Source organism: Lactuca sativa, chromosome 2, assembly GCF_002870075.4.
Source record: "Lactuca sativa cultivar Salinas chromosome 2, Lsat_Salinas_v11, whole genome shotgun sequence".
Classification (NCBI taxonomy): domain Eukaryota; kingdom Viridiplantae; phylum Streptophyta; class Magnoliopsida; order Asterales; family Asteraceae; genus Lactuca; species Lactuca sativa.
In genome coordinates, this window is record NC_056624.2 from 73879908 (window position 1) to 73896664 (window position 16757).

General features: G+C 40.3%; 1 protein-coding gene across 27 annotated transcripts in view; it reads left to right on the forward strand.

The window, feature by feature from the left end:
- LOC111909126 (uncharacterized) overlaps nucleotides 1-16757 on the forward strand; it is a 116630-nt gene that overhangs the window by 71752 nt on the left and 28121 nt on the right. For 23 of the 27 annotated variants that reach the window (XM_052768359.1, XM_052768362.1, XM_052768364.1 and 20 more), the window contains one exon: nucleotides 2541-2589. The gene's annotated coding sequence lies outside the window, so the exon portion shown is untranslated. Of the gene's footprint in view, nucleotides 1-2410; nucleotides 2469-2540; nucleotides 2590-16757 lie in introns of all 27 variants that reach the window. The other 4 variants (XM_052768360.1, XM_052768363.1, XM_052768340.1 and 1 more) reach the window with 1 other exon arrangement.

Below are 16757 nucleotides of genomic sequence, written 5' to 3' on the forward strand. Positions count from 1 at the left end.
ACATTCGTCCTCATACTTTGTTTTTCCATGGCTAAAGAGTTAGTACCCTCTTTCCCTGGCCAAATTTTAGTAGCCGCACCCTTAGAAATAGTTCCAACATTGTCAATCATGTCACCCAATATAAAAACTTTTCCTTTCCCATTGCAAGTTAAGTTCATCACCTCAGCCACATTCCGTCTACAACCCTTTTTTTTTATTAATTTCCAAAGGTGCACCAGATAACTTTTTGGCAAAAGCACTCGCCCTAGCAACTCCACCAACATCAGGTGACAACATTACCAATTCATGTGAGCAAATTGACTTGCTGGCAAGATAATCAAGGATACCATGCTGACAGTAAACATGGTCAACTGAAATATCAAAATAACCCATTGACTGCCCAGAATGAAAATCACAAGCAAGAACACGAACTGCACCTTCTTCCATCATGAGATTGCATACTTGTTTTATAGCAATAGATTCGTGCCATTGAGTCTTTCTATCTGCTTCAACATATCCAAAATAAGGGGTAACTGCTGTTATGTTTTTGGCTAATGCCCTTCTACTGACATCAATTGTTACTAGAAGCGTCATGAGAATTTCATATGCAACTGATCCCATATCTATTTTAGCTAATTCTTTTATACACAACCAGAAATTATCTTGCACTATCTTCTCAACCATTTCAAACGCCAAGTGTACAACGTTTTTATGGTTATCATAAGTTGTTGCTATGAAGACTCTGATCATGTTTTTTAATCCGGACTTGACATTTTTGACATGAGACTGAACCATTTTAAAGACACCTCTGTTGTTCAATTCTCTAATTATAACAGTAGCAACATCACAAACAGACCAAGGAAAGTAAGAATTAGGCATGGATTTTTTATCTTTTGCTCGGAGGGCATTTACTAGCCCCTTTTCCTTATAATCCCATTGCATTTCTCTGCCTTCCCTCACAAAGGATGATTGGATTTTAACTCTCAAGTAGTCGCTGTTTTGAGAGAAGTAAATATCTGGTGCAGTTGGTTCTATTAAGAACCGCTTACAGAATGCAACCCACTTCCTTGCAGACTTGGTAATTTTATCAAGAGATCCCAATAGAGCGTCGCCCTTCAGCTCTTCAGCTCTTCAGCTCCTCCCAATCTCGTATGGGCCGCCTCCTATGCTCCCATTCATACCACAGTAGAGCGTCGCCCTCCAAAGCCTCCACCTCCGCTTCCATTGTTTCTTCATTGTTATAACAAGAGAATGACTTTTCCAGTTGAAGAATCCACTCATCTGGGTTTATGCCATCAAATGAGAGCACCTCATGTTTGTGAAATCTCCGGCTGGTCGCTCCTCCATTGAGATATGTTCCCTCATTCTTTCCTTCCATTTCTGGTGGAGGTGTTTGTGGAGACAGGTGGCTGGAACGGCTGAAATCTTCTTCCTCCTCAGCTGAAGAATGGTTATTCTCTAACTCTAATTCTTCTGAATTTGATGAACGGAGACTTCTACGTTCCTTCCCTGTCTTTGTCATCTTCTCTATAATACGCGAGATTTCTTCATTGAAATTTTGTTGCATCTTTGCCATGGAAGACTGCAGTTCTTTAACCAAGGAAAATTGCATTTCTTTCAATCTTTCTTCTACTTCTTCTTCCCTTCTAGGATCCATGCTCTGATACCAATTGTTATGAACTAGGTTATAACAACAGATTCAATAACACAAAAAGCAACAACAGCTTCAAATATTGATTGATAACCTCAAATATACCCCAAAGATTACAAGAACAATGATAGTTTAGCTGATTCGAGATAGCCAATCTCCCAAGGAATAAATTCCAGATTTCACAAAAAGATTGATACCTCCCTTTCTATCCCACTACCCTCTTATACTATCTGTCATAACAACTAAACAATATAAAATACCCATAATGCTCCTATACTAACAAGATGCTCTTTATTTGATGATTTCCCCAAACTACCCCTATCTAACTTATTTGCCTAATATCAGAGGTATAACAATAAATTGGTCGCATTGTAAAAAGGTTAAGTAGATAAAGACGTTTGGTTGACCTTTCAACAATTAATCATCTAATTGTTGGGTATCTTGTCATGTGAATAAAATTTCCAGTGCCATTTTATTTTGACACAGAGTATATTGAATATTCCCTCCCAGATAAGAAACCCCAATTGATGAACATGTGTTCAGAAAATTGACTATAATTTATTGTTGATCAAGGCATTGGTGGATGATAGTCATATACTTGTCTGAACCAGTGTTTATATAAAGTGTTTGGGGAGTATTGACAAACCCTTTGACATTGCTCCATTTGCAAAACCTTTTTTTTGTGTACATAATTATTTAAAGTTAACCTTTGTTTTTCTTTGCTTCTAGTTATATCAAAACCTATTTTATCAACTTATTCATACATAGAAATGCTTTCAGGGTTTTCTCTTCTTGTAGCTATCTATTGTACATCACTAATAAGGAATTTTTTTTATCAGTAAGTAAATATTATAATTATATTAGCTATGTATATTAAAATATATTTTAATCTTGTTATGCTGTTGTACAGGTGACATTGGTGACTGGATTCTTCATTTTGTTAAATAAACTTTAGAAAGGTATGAACACATCACCCTGCAAACAATGTTGGTATTCCGTCTTTCAGAAAAACTTCATCCCTCTTATGTTGCTCTAGTTGTGACTTAGATGTCATAGACTATATACATTATTATAATTTATACCAAAACAACTTAAGTATGCTTACTTACTGTCACAACTGGAAATTTTGTGCCATGTAATCTATACATTCAAGCTAATGTGAATCAAAAACTTAAGAACATGATTGACACCTACTATTATGACATCAAAAACTTCAATCAAATACATCATACAAGTACTACAAATAGTCATCTAACAATTGGAGACCCTAGAAGTCCTTGTTTAAGTCCATTTTGGACTAGGACTCCCTTATTGGATCCAAATGGACCAATAAGCTTCCAATCAGACTATCATGGGCTTAGAACCCTAATTGGGCTCTAATTGGACCCACTAATTTATTTCAAACATTTTGGGCCATGTTGGGCCTAGAATGAAATGAATTAAAAGCCTTGATACATGAATAACCTAAACTAGTCCAATAAAAATATAAAAATTCTACCACATTCTTTTAGACTTAAAACATACCCAAGATTAACTCTAATATTGGGCTTAGGGGCAAAGGCCCAAATTTTTCCTTTTCCCTTCCAAATTCTCTGCCCAATGCCCAAGCCCAAGAGGAAATGGAAGAGTTGACTTAATGCATGCCACCTCATTATTAACCAAAGGGTATCTATGCATGGAACTCATACTTCCAAGCACATATCACTTCAAAATCACTTCTCTTCTCTCCTCTCTCTCACTCTCGGCCACATTCAAACACACACACAAAAATTTACTCATTCTTCTCTTAAGAAAACTCCTCCCTCTCCACTTAAAGATCTCGAAATTTAGGAAGCATTCAAGAGGAAATTTCCACAAATTCTTCATCTAAGGTAAGATTATGCTTGGATCTTTGACTTAGATTCTTTTTGTTATCAAAATCTTTTCCTAATCTATGCAAAAATCGTGATCTTACATCCTAGAAACACCTCAAACTCGAGATCTTCAAGGAAAGAGTGCTAAGGCCAAAAATCACCAAGTTTTCTTCCATCTTTTCTTCAAAAACCGAAATCACACACCAAGGTGAGCTTCATACCCCCTATTTTCTGTTTTTATGAGTTTTGTGGGGGGGGAGGGGAATACAAGTGAAAGTGTAGATCTATATGTGTTTTGTATGCCTTGTATGATTTCCATGCTTATATGTGTGCTTTTGTGTGTTATAATGTTGGATCTAGCCATAAAACCCCTCAAAACCAAGATATACCTTATGTTAAACGATTTTAGCATCAAATATATTTCTACATACAAAGTGTTTCTAGAAAAATAGCTATATGGCTTAGTAACAATTTCTTTGGGCAAAAAAACACAATTTTTGGACCCAAAATGTGAAAAATACAAAAGTAAGGGCCCAAATTGACATATCACGAATTCTGATTGATGAGGTGTGTCAAAACAGTTTCAATAAAACAATTTCTGGAAATATACTCATTTGGAGGATTAAAAACATAAATTTCAAGCTTAATGGGCTAAAAATGACATTTTCGGCCCAATGAGGCCCATTATGCGAGATTTTCTGTTTTGGAGGGCCAAAACTGTGTTTTTCTGTAAAACAGTGGACTATAAGTGTTCCAAGTCCTTTTCAAAGGTTTAAAATGCTTTTTAAATTTAAAAAGGACCAAAGTTGCAAAAATTTTACAATTTGGGCCAAAATTGTCAAAGTTGCAAAAAAGAAGGGTTATAACCGAGAAAACTGCATTTTCAGGGACTTAAACTGTTTTCTATGAAAAATATGCTGAAAACTATTAATTTCAATAATTTTTGGTGTTAAAATGTCAAGAACATTGATTTAAGGACAAAACCGGAAAGCATTCAATTAAAGGGTTGAAAAAGTAAATTTTACAAACAATGAGGGGCTGAAAACAAAAAACTTTCGAGGCTAATTCAATACACGCAATTTGATCAAATAATGGCACCGCGACTATCGACGAAATACAATACACTACAATACCAAAAGTCGTTGTGAAACGAATTGGTTCGGTCTCGAACCAATAAAAACCCGAAACTACTAACACGACGACACTACGATTCATACAAGTAACGTTTGGGAATTCAATATACATGCGAGTGTGCACAGACGTCTACGCATCATCTTTGGGCCCCAAAAGTGTAAAATCTTGTTTGTTGGGCCTAGCTAGCCCAATGACCTGATCTTAAGGCCCGAAGACCTTTATCTTACGAAGTGTTGGGTTTTACCAACCTGGCACAACGTAAAAGGACTTTCAATGGCTTGTATACTACTGGTCCCCAAGGGTCCTTTGGTATTGCTAGTAAAGTCTACATTTCATGTGAGGCGGGTCTGGGACCCCTCGTACATTTTTATCCCCAACCGGTTAATGGAGTCATCGAGGTCTTCGTGTCCTCTTTTTCTTCGGATGTGGGACTACACATAGTCAGGGCGATTGGATAACGTGATTAATACGGACGACGCCTGCGGGATCGTTAGTATAGCTATAAACTGGTCGTTTGTGTAATGCGTGTTTGTAGCAAATAATCATGCTAAAAAATAATCCAACGTCGCCTGGGACTGACACTACGCGCTATACAATGGTTTCAATGTGACTTCATGGAATTCAAGGAATTAGGAAAACATCGGGTTTTCCTAGGGTTTTCAATACACACAAATTCGAAATGCATACAACTCTAATGAACAATTTTTACAAGTATAGAAACAAACAAGCATACCTATGGATCTTCACAAACGTTTTCAAAAGCTTTACTTTTCAGAAAATATCGGATTTTCTGGTGGTTTTCAAACGATACGAAACATTGTTTTTATTCAAATACCGCTTATGAACTCACCAACATTTCACATGTTGACGTTTTTCAAAATACTTGTATTCTCAGGGAACCAGTGAATTCAAGGAAATCATACTCAGTGATGGCTTGCAGTTTATTTATTAACGAACTGAACAATTTATTTTTGGGAATGTAATGTTTAAACAATGTATTACATGTAAACTCTACTGGTTGTACTATATTAGTGCATGGTGACGAATGTTGTTACGTTTCATATATATTCAATGTTATGGTATTCAATTGAGTCACGACAGCCCCCGAACGTTTCCGCCACCTGGTTCGAGGGTGTGACATGTTGGTATCAGAGCTTTGTTTATAGTGAACTAGCATGTCGAGCCACACATTGATATGCAACTATAAACCAAAAAGAGGGACTAACATAACTCTGAACAAAACAAGTAAATAAAACACACTTGCTTGCATTAGGAATAAGGACCTAACGCCGCATCAAACACAATAATGCTAGTATCTCGGTTAATTCGAGACTGTTCTTAGTGATACCAAGGAGTGAATGTAGCCTGATCAACTACATTCTCTCCAAAGTAAAACTAACACACGTCTTGATGAGATCGGGATAGCTAGGGAACCTAAAACTGTACCCTTATCACCAAAAAGAGGACGTTCGCTTAGTCTGTACAATAGTCATAGCACCTAGGAATAATGTTAGCATATTTACATACTCGCGCAGACAGCATGGCTGGTTTTCATCACCCTGGAGACCCCTATTTCCCTAATCAGGGAAACAACGAGTGGCTAGAGGAGGAGGAGCCTGAGGAAGAGCCTGAAGAGGAACCTGAGGAAGACCCCGAAGAGGAATCTGACGGGGAACCGGAGGCAGAAGTCGAGGGCGAGCCTGCTGAACCCGAAGAAGACGAAGAGCATTTCGAAGAGGAGCTCGATGACAGCGAAGGGGGTGATTCGGACGCAGAGTCCGAGGTCATCGACCCCCTTACCCGATCAGGGTGCCTGCTTATCGTGTGGGCCCCACTGGACCTACCCCTCCTTGGGGCATTGATCTTTGGAGATGGAGCAGACATCAGGGACAACGACCCCCGTTTGGCATGTCACGTGAGTTCTTTGACTTGAGGGACGGAGGACCGGCCGATCGAGCCCTACCAGTCATGGTGAGACGATTACGGGACACCGGCGACCTTGCTCAGGGCACTGCTGATCAAGTACGCCAGTTGTGGACTAGGGCCGAGCGTGCGGAGCAGGAGACGCGTGACATCCTCCGGGAGTTTCACATGAGGCAGGTAAGGTGGGAGTCTCGACTTCACGACGCAGAACGCCTAGTGGCTCGTCTTCAGGGAGCATCCACATCCTCGGCACCACCCCCAGACGCAGCTCATCGCGGTTAGGGATAGACTTATCTTAGTAGGTCATTAGGAACTATGTTATGTACTTCGACTCTATGTTTAAGTGACTACACTACTCATGGAGCCGTTATGCTGTCGGATTAGTGTCACTTATATATGCTCTTACGAGCAAATTTTCTTTTATTAAATGCGGATAATATTAATGAACTTTTGTGTGATATTACCAATTGTTATGCGTTGAGACGTTATGATTGTATGCCCGATGGTAGTAATGTTTAGGCTCGTACCATACACCTAGTTAGTAGGATCACAACCTCACAGAAACCACATACAATCAACATCTTTCCGTTTCCTGACAGAAAGATGCCTCGCCGAGCTACTCGCGGAAATCCCGAACCAACTCCGCCCGAAGTCGACACCACTGCTTTCCAGGCAGCCGTGTCTGCTGCGGTCACAGCAGCTATGGCACAACTTCACCGAGGGAACAACGGAGGAGGCAACGGGCAAGGATCCGGAAGTTCGAACAACGGGACGAATCAAGGACCCACTAAAACGTGCACCTACAAGGACTTCACAAACGCTAAACCACGGACTTTCAACGGTACTGGAGGAGTGATCACTCTGAAGCGATGGATCGAGAAGGTAGAGTCGGTATTCGAGATATGCGATTGTCCCGAGCAGATGAAGGTGAAGTTTGCGGCCTGTACTTTTGTGGACCAAGCACTCACTTGGTGGAACGGACACGTGGAAGCTATGACGCTCCCTGTCGCCAACTCTATACCACGGGCAGAAATGAAAGAAATGTTAATGACTGAGTACTGCCCGCGAGGCGAAATACAGAAGATGGAGCAAGAGTTATGGAATCTCACTGTGCAGAATGCGAACATCGATGCCTACATATCGAGATTTAGCGAACTATCTCTGTTGTGCCCGGGTATGATCACATCAGAAGGAAAGAAGATTGAACGATTCATCTGGGGACTGACATCCCCCATTCAAGGGAATGTGATAGCTGCGAACCCTGCAACGTTTGACAGTGCGAAGAGATTGGCGAAGAGGTTGTATGATCATAACAACAAAAGGGCGAGAAGCCAGTGGAGGCTGAGAAGAAAAAGGAGGGTGATGGCAAGAAAGGGAGGAACAACAAGAGAAAGGGGCGTCAGGGCCCCGAGACCTCTAAAAAGCAGCAGACGGTGGCAGTTAACGCCGTCACCGCACCGGTTCCAGCCACACCACATGCTCCAGCCTCAGCTACTTCAAATGCTTCAAGACCCTATTCCGATAATTTTCCCAAGTGCAACAAGTGCGGTTTCCATCACCATGGAGAATGTAAGGAGTTCCATTGCACCAGTTGCAACCGAAGGGGACACACTGCAAGGTTCTGCAGGACTTATCCTCCCCAGAATCAAAATCAGGGAAACAACCACAACAACAACAACCACCGCAATAGCAATAACACCAATGTCGGCAGCAACAATGCAGGGCCTAGCCACACCTGCTTCGGGTGTGGAAGGACGGGGCACTTCCGTCGAGATTGCCCTAACAACAACAATCCAGGAAACAGAGGAGCAGGAAGGATGCTGACTATCGGTCAGAGTGATGCAGTTCAGGACCCCGCAGTTGTGACCGGTATGTTTCTCCTAAACCACACTTATGCATGCATCTTATTTGACACCGGAGCGGAGCGAAGTTTCGTAAGCGAAAAGTTTAGACATTTATTAAAACAACAACCCCAGAAGCTAAATGAAACCTATACGGTGGAGATGGCCAATGGGAAAACCGAATCCACTAGGGAGATCTATATCGGATGTACCCTAACCCTCAACCAACACGTTTTTCGAATAGACCTAATGCCAGTATCAATTAGGAGTTTCGATGTGATTATCGGCATGGATTGGTTAAGCCCCCACCATGCTGAGATTATGTGCCACGAGAAGGCCGTTCGCCTTCGTCTCCCAAATCACGAAACCCTAGTAATTTACGGGGACAAACCTAGCACGAATCTTCGTCTCATCTCGTGCATCAAAGCACAAAAACATCTGTGAAAGAACAATTTGGCGTCCTTGGCTCACATAGTGGACAAGACCAAAGAAGAAACTAACATCCAAGATATTCCGGTAGCGTGTGAATTTCCAGACGTGTTTCCTGAAGATCTTCCAGGAGTACCCCCAGAGAGACAGGTTGAGTTCCGAATCGACCTCGTTCCAGGAGCAACTCCTCTCGCTAAATCACCATATCGGTTGGCTCCTGCTGAAATGCAGGAATTGTCCAGCCAACTCAGTGAGCTTCTGGACAAGGGATTTATCCGACCTAGCTACTCGCCATGGGGAGCTCCGGTGCTCTTTGTCAAAAAGAAAGACGGATCTTTCAGAATGTGCATCGATTACAGAGAGTTAAATAAACTAACTGTTAAAAACCGCTACCCACTCCCACGAATCGATGATCTATTCGACCAGCTCCAAGGAGCTAGTTATTTTTCTAAAATAGATCTACGGTCCGGATACCATCAACTCAAAGTCCGAGAAGAGGATATTCCTAAAACCGCTTTCCGAACCCACTACGGACATTATGAATTCGTCGTAATGCCCTTCGGTCTAACAAATGCACCTGCCGCATTTATGGACCTAATGAATCGAATCTGTCGACCGTTCCTTGACAATTTCGTCATTGTGTTTATCGATGACATCCTCGTCTATTCTCGAAGCAAAGAGGAGCATGGCCAACATCTCCGACAAGTCCTAGAAACTCTGCGAACGGAAAAGCTTTACGCCAAACTCTCCAAGTGCGAGTTCTGGCTCCGGAGTGTGAATTTCCTAGGCCACGTAGTTAGCCAAGACGGAATTCATGTGGATCCCTCTAAGGTCAAAGTCGTGGAAGGATGGGCAACTCCGACTACGCCCACAAAAATTCGTCAGTTCTTAGGCCTAGCAGGCTACTATAGGAGATTCACCCAAAACTTCTCTAAGATCGCCAAGCCGCTTACCTTGCTTACGCAAAAGGGCGTGCCATTCAAGTGGACAGACCGACAAGAGATTGCGTTTCGAACCTTGAAGCAAGCTCTCTGTAGCGCTCATGTACTATCTCTACCTGAAGGAACGGAAGATTTTGTAGTCTACTGTGACGCGTCGAATCAGGGCTTAGGTTGCGTTCTCATGCAACGTGGAAGAGTGATAGCATATGCGTCCCGCCAACTAAAGACGCACGAAGTAAATTACACGACCCATGACCTAGAACTGGGAGCCGTGGTCTTCGCTCTGAAAATTTGGAGGCACTACCTGTACGGTACAAAGTGCACCATCTTCACGGACCACAAGAGTCTCCAGCACATCTTGAACCAGAAGGAGCTGAACATGAGACAACGAAGATGGGTTGAATTGCTAAACGACTACGAGTGCGAAATCAAGTACCACCCAGGCAAGGCCAACGTGGTAGCTGATGCATTAAGTCGGAAGGAGTACTCTAATCGCCGTACGAAAACACACTCGATAACCATTCAATCTCATCTGGCCACTCAAATTGCATCAGTCCAGTCGGAGGCTATGAAAACGGAAAATAGAATTAGTGAGGCATTGCGCGGGATGGAAAAGAACCTAGAAGCAAGAGAGAATGGGGTACACTACTTCATGAACCGTATTTGGGTCCCAAAAATCGGAGGATTTAGGGAGACCGTTATGAAGGAAGCCCACAAGACACGATACTCCATTCATCCCGGTTCGGACAAGATGTATTTGGACATTAAACAACACTATTGGTGGCCTAACATGAAGGCGGAAATCGCGACCTATGTTAGTAAGTGCCTTACGTGCGCCAAAGTAAAGGTGGAGTACCAGAAACCTTCCGGATTGTTACAGCAACCGGCAATCCCTGAGTGGAAATGGGAGGGGATTTCTATAGATTTCGTGACCAAGCTGTCCAAGACGTCGGACGGACTGGACACCATATGGGTAATAATCGACCGACTGACGAAATCTGCCCATTTCTTGCCAATCAAAGAATCCTACAAGATGGAGAGACTGACACGTTTGTACCTACGAGAAATCGTAAGACTCCATGGAGTGCCGAAATCTATTATCTCGGATAGGGACAGTAGGTTCACATCGCGCTTTTGGCAATCACTCCACAAGGCAATGGGAACTCATCTCGATATGAGCACCGCATATCACCCACAAACGGACGGTCAAAGTGAACAAACCATTCAAACGCTTGAAGACATGCTTCGTGCATGTGTGATACACTTTGGGAAGTCTTGGGATACCCACCTACCATTGATCGAGTTCTCATATAACAATAGTTACCATTCAAGCATCAAGGTGGCTCCTTTCGAAGCACTGTACGGGCGTAAATGTAGATCACCGTTATGTTGGGCTGAAGTAGGTGACACCCAGCTAGCAAGGACACATACGTCGGATAGGGCACTAACGGGACCGGAGATCATTCGCGAAACCACAGAAAAGATCGTCCAGATCAGAGCTCGATTACAAGCATCGCGTGACCGACAAAAGAGCTACGCCGACAAACGGCGAAAGCCCTTAGAATTTCAGGTCGGTGATCGAGTACTGTTGAAAGTCTCACCCTGGAAAGGGGTTATACGTTTCGGAAAACGGGGAAAGCTGAACCCGCGATACATTGGGCCTTTCGAAATCGTCGCCCGAATAGGTCCGATAGCCTACAGACTACAACTACCCGCGGAGCTAAACGGTGTACACCCCGTGTCTCATGTCTCTAATCTGAAGAAGTGCCTATCAGATGAAACCCTTGTCATTCCTCTTGACGAAATCGAAATCAATGAGAATCTCATGTTCGTCGAAGAACCAATCGAAATCATGGACAGGGAGGTGAAGAGTACTAAGAAGAGTCGCATCCCGATCGTGAAGGTACGGTGGAACGCAAAGCGTGGGCCAGAATTCACGTGGGAACGCGAAGATCAAATGAAGCAAAAGTACCCTCACCTATTCTAGCATTCTCAAATCTAGCTTTCAAACAGAATTTCGGGACGAAATTCCCTCTAACGGGGGGATGATGTCACAACTGGAAATTTTGTGCCATGTAATCTATACATACAAGCTAATGTGAATCAAAAACTTAAGAACATGATTGACACCTACTATTATGACATCAAAAACTTCAATCAAATACATCATACAAGTACTACAAATAGTCATCAAACAATTGGAGACCCTAGAAGTCCTTGTTTAATTCCATTTTGGACTAGGACTCCCTTATTGGATCCAAATGGACCAATAAGCTTCCAATCAGACTATCATGGGCTTAGAACCCTAATTGGGCTCTAATTGGACCCACTAATTTATTTCAAACATTTTGGGCCATGTTGGGCCTAGAATGAAATGAATTAAAAGCCTTGATACATGAATAACCTAAACTAGTCCAATAAAAATATAAAAATTCTACCACATTCTTTTAGACTTAAAACATACCCAAGATTAACTCTAATATTGGGCTTAGGGGCAAAGGCCCAAATTTTTCCTTTTCCCTTCCAAATTCTCGGCCCAATGCCCAAGCCCAAGAGGAAATGGAAGAGTTGACTTAATGCATGCCACCTCATTATTAACCAAAGGGTATCTATGCATGGAACTCATACTTCCAAGCACATATCACTTCAAAATCACTTCTCTTCTCTCCTCTCTCTCACTCTCGGCCACATTCAAACACACACACAAAAATTTACTCATTCTTCTCTCAAGAAAACTCCTCCCTCTCCACTTAAAGATCTCGAAATTTAGGAAGCATTCAAGAGGAAATTTCCACAAATTCTTCATCTAAGGTAAGATTATGCTTGGATCTATGACTTAGACTCTTTTTGTTATCAAAATCTTTTCCTAATCTATGCAAAAATCATGATCTTGCATCCTAGAAACACCTCAAACTCGAGATCTTCAAGGAAAGAGTGCTAAGGCCAAAAATCACCAAGTTTTCTTCCATCTTTTCTTCAAAAACCGAAATCACACACCAAGGTGAGCTTCATACCCCCTATTTTCTGTTTTTATGAGTTTTGTGGGGGGGAGGGGAATACAAGTGAAAGTGTAGATCTATATGTGTTTTGTATGCCTTGTATGATTTCCATGCTTATATGTGTGCTTTTGTGTGTTATAATGTTGGATCTAGCCATAAAACCCCTCAAAACCAAGATATACCTTATGTTAAACGATTTTAGCATCAAATATATTTCTACATACAAAGTGTTTCTAGAAAAATAGCTATATGGCTTAGTAACAATTTCTTTGGGCAAAAAAACACAATTTTTGGACCCAAAATGTGAAAAATACAAAAGTAAGGGCCCAAATTGACATATCACGAATTCTGATGGATGAGGTGTGTCAAAACAGTTTCAATAAAACAATTTCTGGAAATATACTCATTTGGAGGATTAAAAACATAAATTTCAAGCTTAATGGGCTAAAAATGACATTTTCGGCCCAATGAGGCCCATTATGCGAGATTTTCTGTTTTGGAGGGCCAAAACTGTGTTTTTCTGTAAAACAGTGGACTATAAGTGTTCCAAGTCCTTTTCAAAGGTTTAAAATGCTTTTTAAATTTAAAAAGGACCAAAGTTGCAAAAATTTTACAATTTGGGCCAAAATTGTCAAAGTTGCGAAAAAGAAGGTTATAACCGAGAAAACTGCATTTTCAGGGACTTACACTGTTTTCTATGAAAAATATGCTGAAAAATATTAATTTCAATCATTTTTGGTGTTAAAATGTCAAGAACATTGATTTAAGGACCAAACCGGAAAGTATTCAATTAAAGGGTTGAAAAAGTAAATTTTACAAACAATGAGGGGCTGAAAACAGAAAACTTTCGAGGCTAATTCAATACACGCAATTTGATCAAATAATGGCACCGCGACTATCGACGAAATACAATACAGTACAATACCAAAAGTTGTTGTGAAACGAATTGGTTCAGTCTCGAACCAATAAAAACCCGAAACTACTAACACGACGACACTACGACACTACGATTCATACAAGTAACGTTTGGGAATTCAATATACATGCGAGTGTGCACAGACGTCTACGCACCATCTTTGGGCCCCAAAAGTGTAAAATCTTGTTTGTTGGGCCTAGCTAGCCTAATGACCTGATCTTAAGGCCCGAAGACCTTTATCTTACGAAGTGTTGGGTTTTACCGACCTGGCACAACGTAAAAGGACTTTCAATGGCTTGTATACTACTGGTCCCCAAGGGTCCTTTGGTATTGCTAGTAAAGTCTACATTTCATGCGAGGCGGGTCTGGGACCCCTCGTACATTTTTATCCCCAACCGGTTAATGGAGTCATCGAGGTCTTCGTGTCCTCTTTCTCTTCGGATGTGGGACTACACATAGTCAGGGCGATTGGATAACGTGATTAATACGGACGACGCCTACGGGATCGTTAGTATAGCTATAAACTGGTCGTTTGTGTAATGCGTGTTTGTAGCAAATAATCATGCTCAAAAATAATCCAACGTCGCCTGGGACTGACACTACGCGCTATACAATGGTTTCAATGTGACTTCATGGAATTCAAGGAATTAGGAAAACATCGGGTTTTCCTAGGGTTTTCAATACATACAAATTCGAAATGCATACAACTCTAATGAACAATTTTTACAAGTATAGAAACAAACAAGCATACCTATGGATCTTCACAAACGTTTTCAAAAGCTTTACTTTTCAGAAAATATCGGATTTTCTGGTGGTTTTCAAACGATACGAAACATTGTTTTTATTCAAATACCGCTTATGAACTCACCAACATTTCACATGTTGACGTTTTTCAAAATACTTGTATTCTCAGGGAACCAGTGAATTCAAGGAAAACATACTCAGTGATGGCTTGCAGTTTATTTATTAACGAACTGAACAATTTATTTTTGGGAATGTAATGTTTAAACAATGTATTACATGTAAACTCTACTGGTTGTACTATATTAGTGCATGGTGACGAATGTTGTTACGTTTCATATATATTCAATGTTATGGTATTCAATTGAGTCACGACAGCCCCCGAACGTTTCCGCCACCTGGTTCGGGGGTGTGACACTTACAGACATAGAAAATGTAATACTTCCAATTTCTGTTTCTCCTGCAAAAATATATAATGAAATATTTTGGCTCTGGGCCCGTCTCTCCTGATAGTGTTCATTGTATTTGGTGGCTATTACGTGAATGTTGATAATACCCCTATCATTTTTCGACGGATTCCTCGTGTTTCTCTTATAATTTGTTTCTAATTTTTGTAGGTGTACCCAAAGGAAATATATGCATTTGGACTAATTGCATAGACAGGGAATGATGTGTTAAATAGAAGGTATGTTAATTTCATTGACATCCTACACGACATATATCATATATCATATACTATATTCTGTTAATGTTACTTCAGCCTAAAAGTGACCTTCACAACCTTTGGTGTTACTTTAGCCTACATGACACATATCATATATCAATAGTTCCAATTATTTGTTGATTTTAAGGATGAATTGCACAAAAAAGAGTACATAGTATGTACTTCAAATTTTGTTTCAGTTTATAATTCATAGTCATTTGAATGAATATTATATTCTTTACATTATTATTGCAAATATTTCAACTCTTTATACTTTTTACTTTCAATTTTAACACTTATGACTTTTAGACTATGAATAATGAGATAATTAATATTGACTCCAACTATGTCTTATTTCATTTTTTTTCAAACTTTTTATTACTAATTTATCATTTTCTTCAACAACTTACGTAGGAAAAGCTAATAACCAGTTAATTTCACATATTATCATTTTATTCAACAACTCACAGTAAGTTTTGCTTGTTTGATTGATATTCGTTAAAAGCACTCGAGTTTAGTTTTATATGAAATTTCTGATAACATGTCATGGGTGTTCAATTTTAGGAGAACAAAGGATATGGTTGTTCAATCTAAAGGAAGCCTTCTGCTTGAACTGCAACAAAGATCCACAAAATTTGATTCTATAATTGAAAAGCACCAGAATATAAGGTATGGAACTGTGGATAGTAATTTTGATAATTTAAAAGATTGAATTGAAGTAATTAGTAATGGTATATGAAGGTCTGCACTGGTTGAAAGGATGCCAGTTCTTGAAGAAGCAAGTTTCAGTGGAAGGAGGAATGGTTCTACTTCTATTCCTTCAACTTAAATGGGAAGTAGTGTTCCTAATGGAGTTATTAAAACAACCTCTGCTCCTTTAGTGGACTTGCTTGATTTAGGAGGAGGAGAAGAACCTCCTCCACCAAATACAAATAGCATGATGACAGGTGGCAACTTTCTTCAAGGTCTTCTTGATGTTGGCATGTCCCCATCTTCATCACAACCAGGTTAGCTTTAGATTCAAATCATATCATCTTGTTGAAAATTGAAATCGTATTCTTGTGTGTGTGTGTGTGTGTATATATATATATATATATATATATATATATATATATATATATATATATGTCATAAGTAACATATGGCCTTTTTACTTTTGTTTGTTTCAAATTCAGTTACAAATGCAAACCAGGCTCAAAAAAGTGGCATAGATGTTCTGCTGCTGAATCTACTGTCAATCGGATCACCTCCTCATCAAAGTGGTTCATCTATGCTTAGCAACCGAAATCTTGAAAGGTTATTAATCTGGTCTGTTTTTTTTTTTCTTTGACAAACAAAACAGGTGGATGCATTTACTGATATGATGTTTAAAGGAAATCTGGCGGTTGTGTGTTGGTTAGAGGGCATAAAAAATATGATAAATGGTTGCGGTCAGTTGCGGCTGAAGAACCCTAGATTCCATCTCAGATGGTTCACTCCTGTAGCTGAGGTTACCATCAGTTTGAATTTCTTCTATATATTATCACCTTTATTTATATGTTTGTTTAGGTTACCATCAGTCTGAATTTCCATCTCAGATGTTCTATGTGTTGTTTCTAACACAAGATTTTTTTGTTTTAGGTGACAATGGATCACAGGCCTCCACAC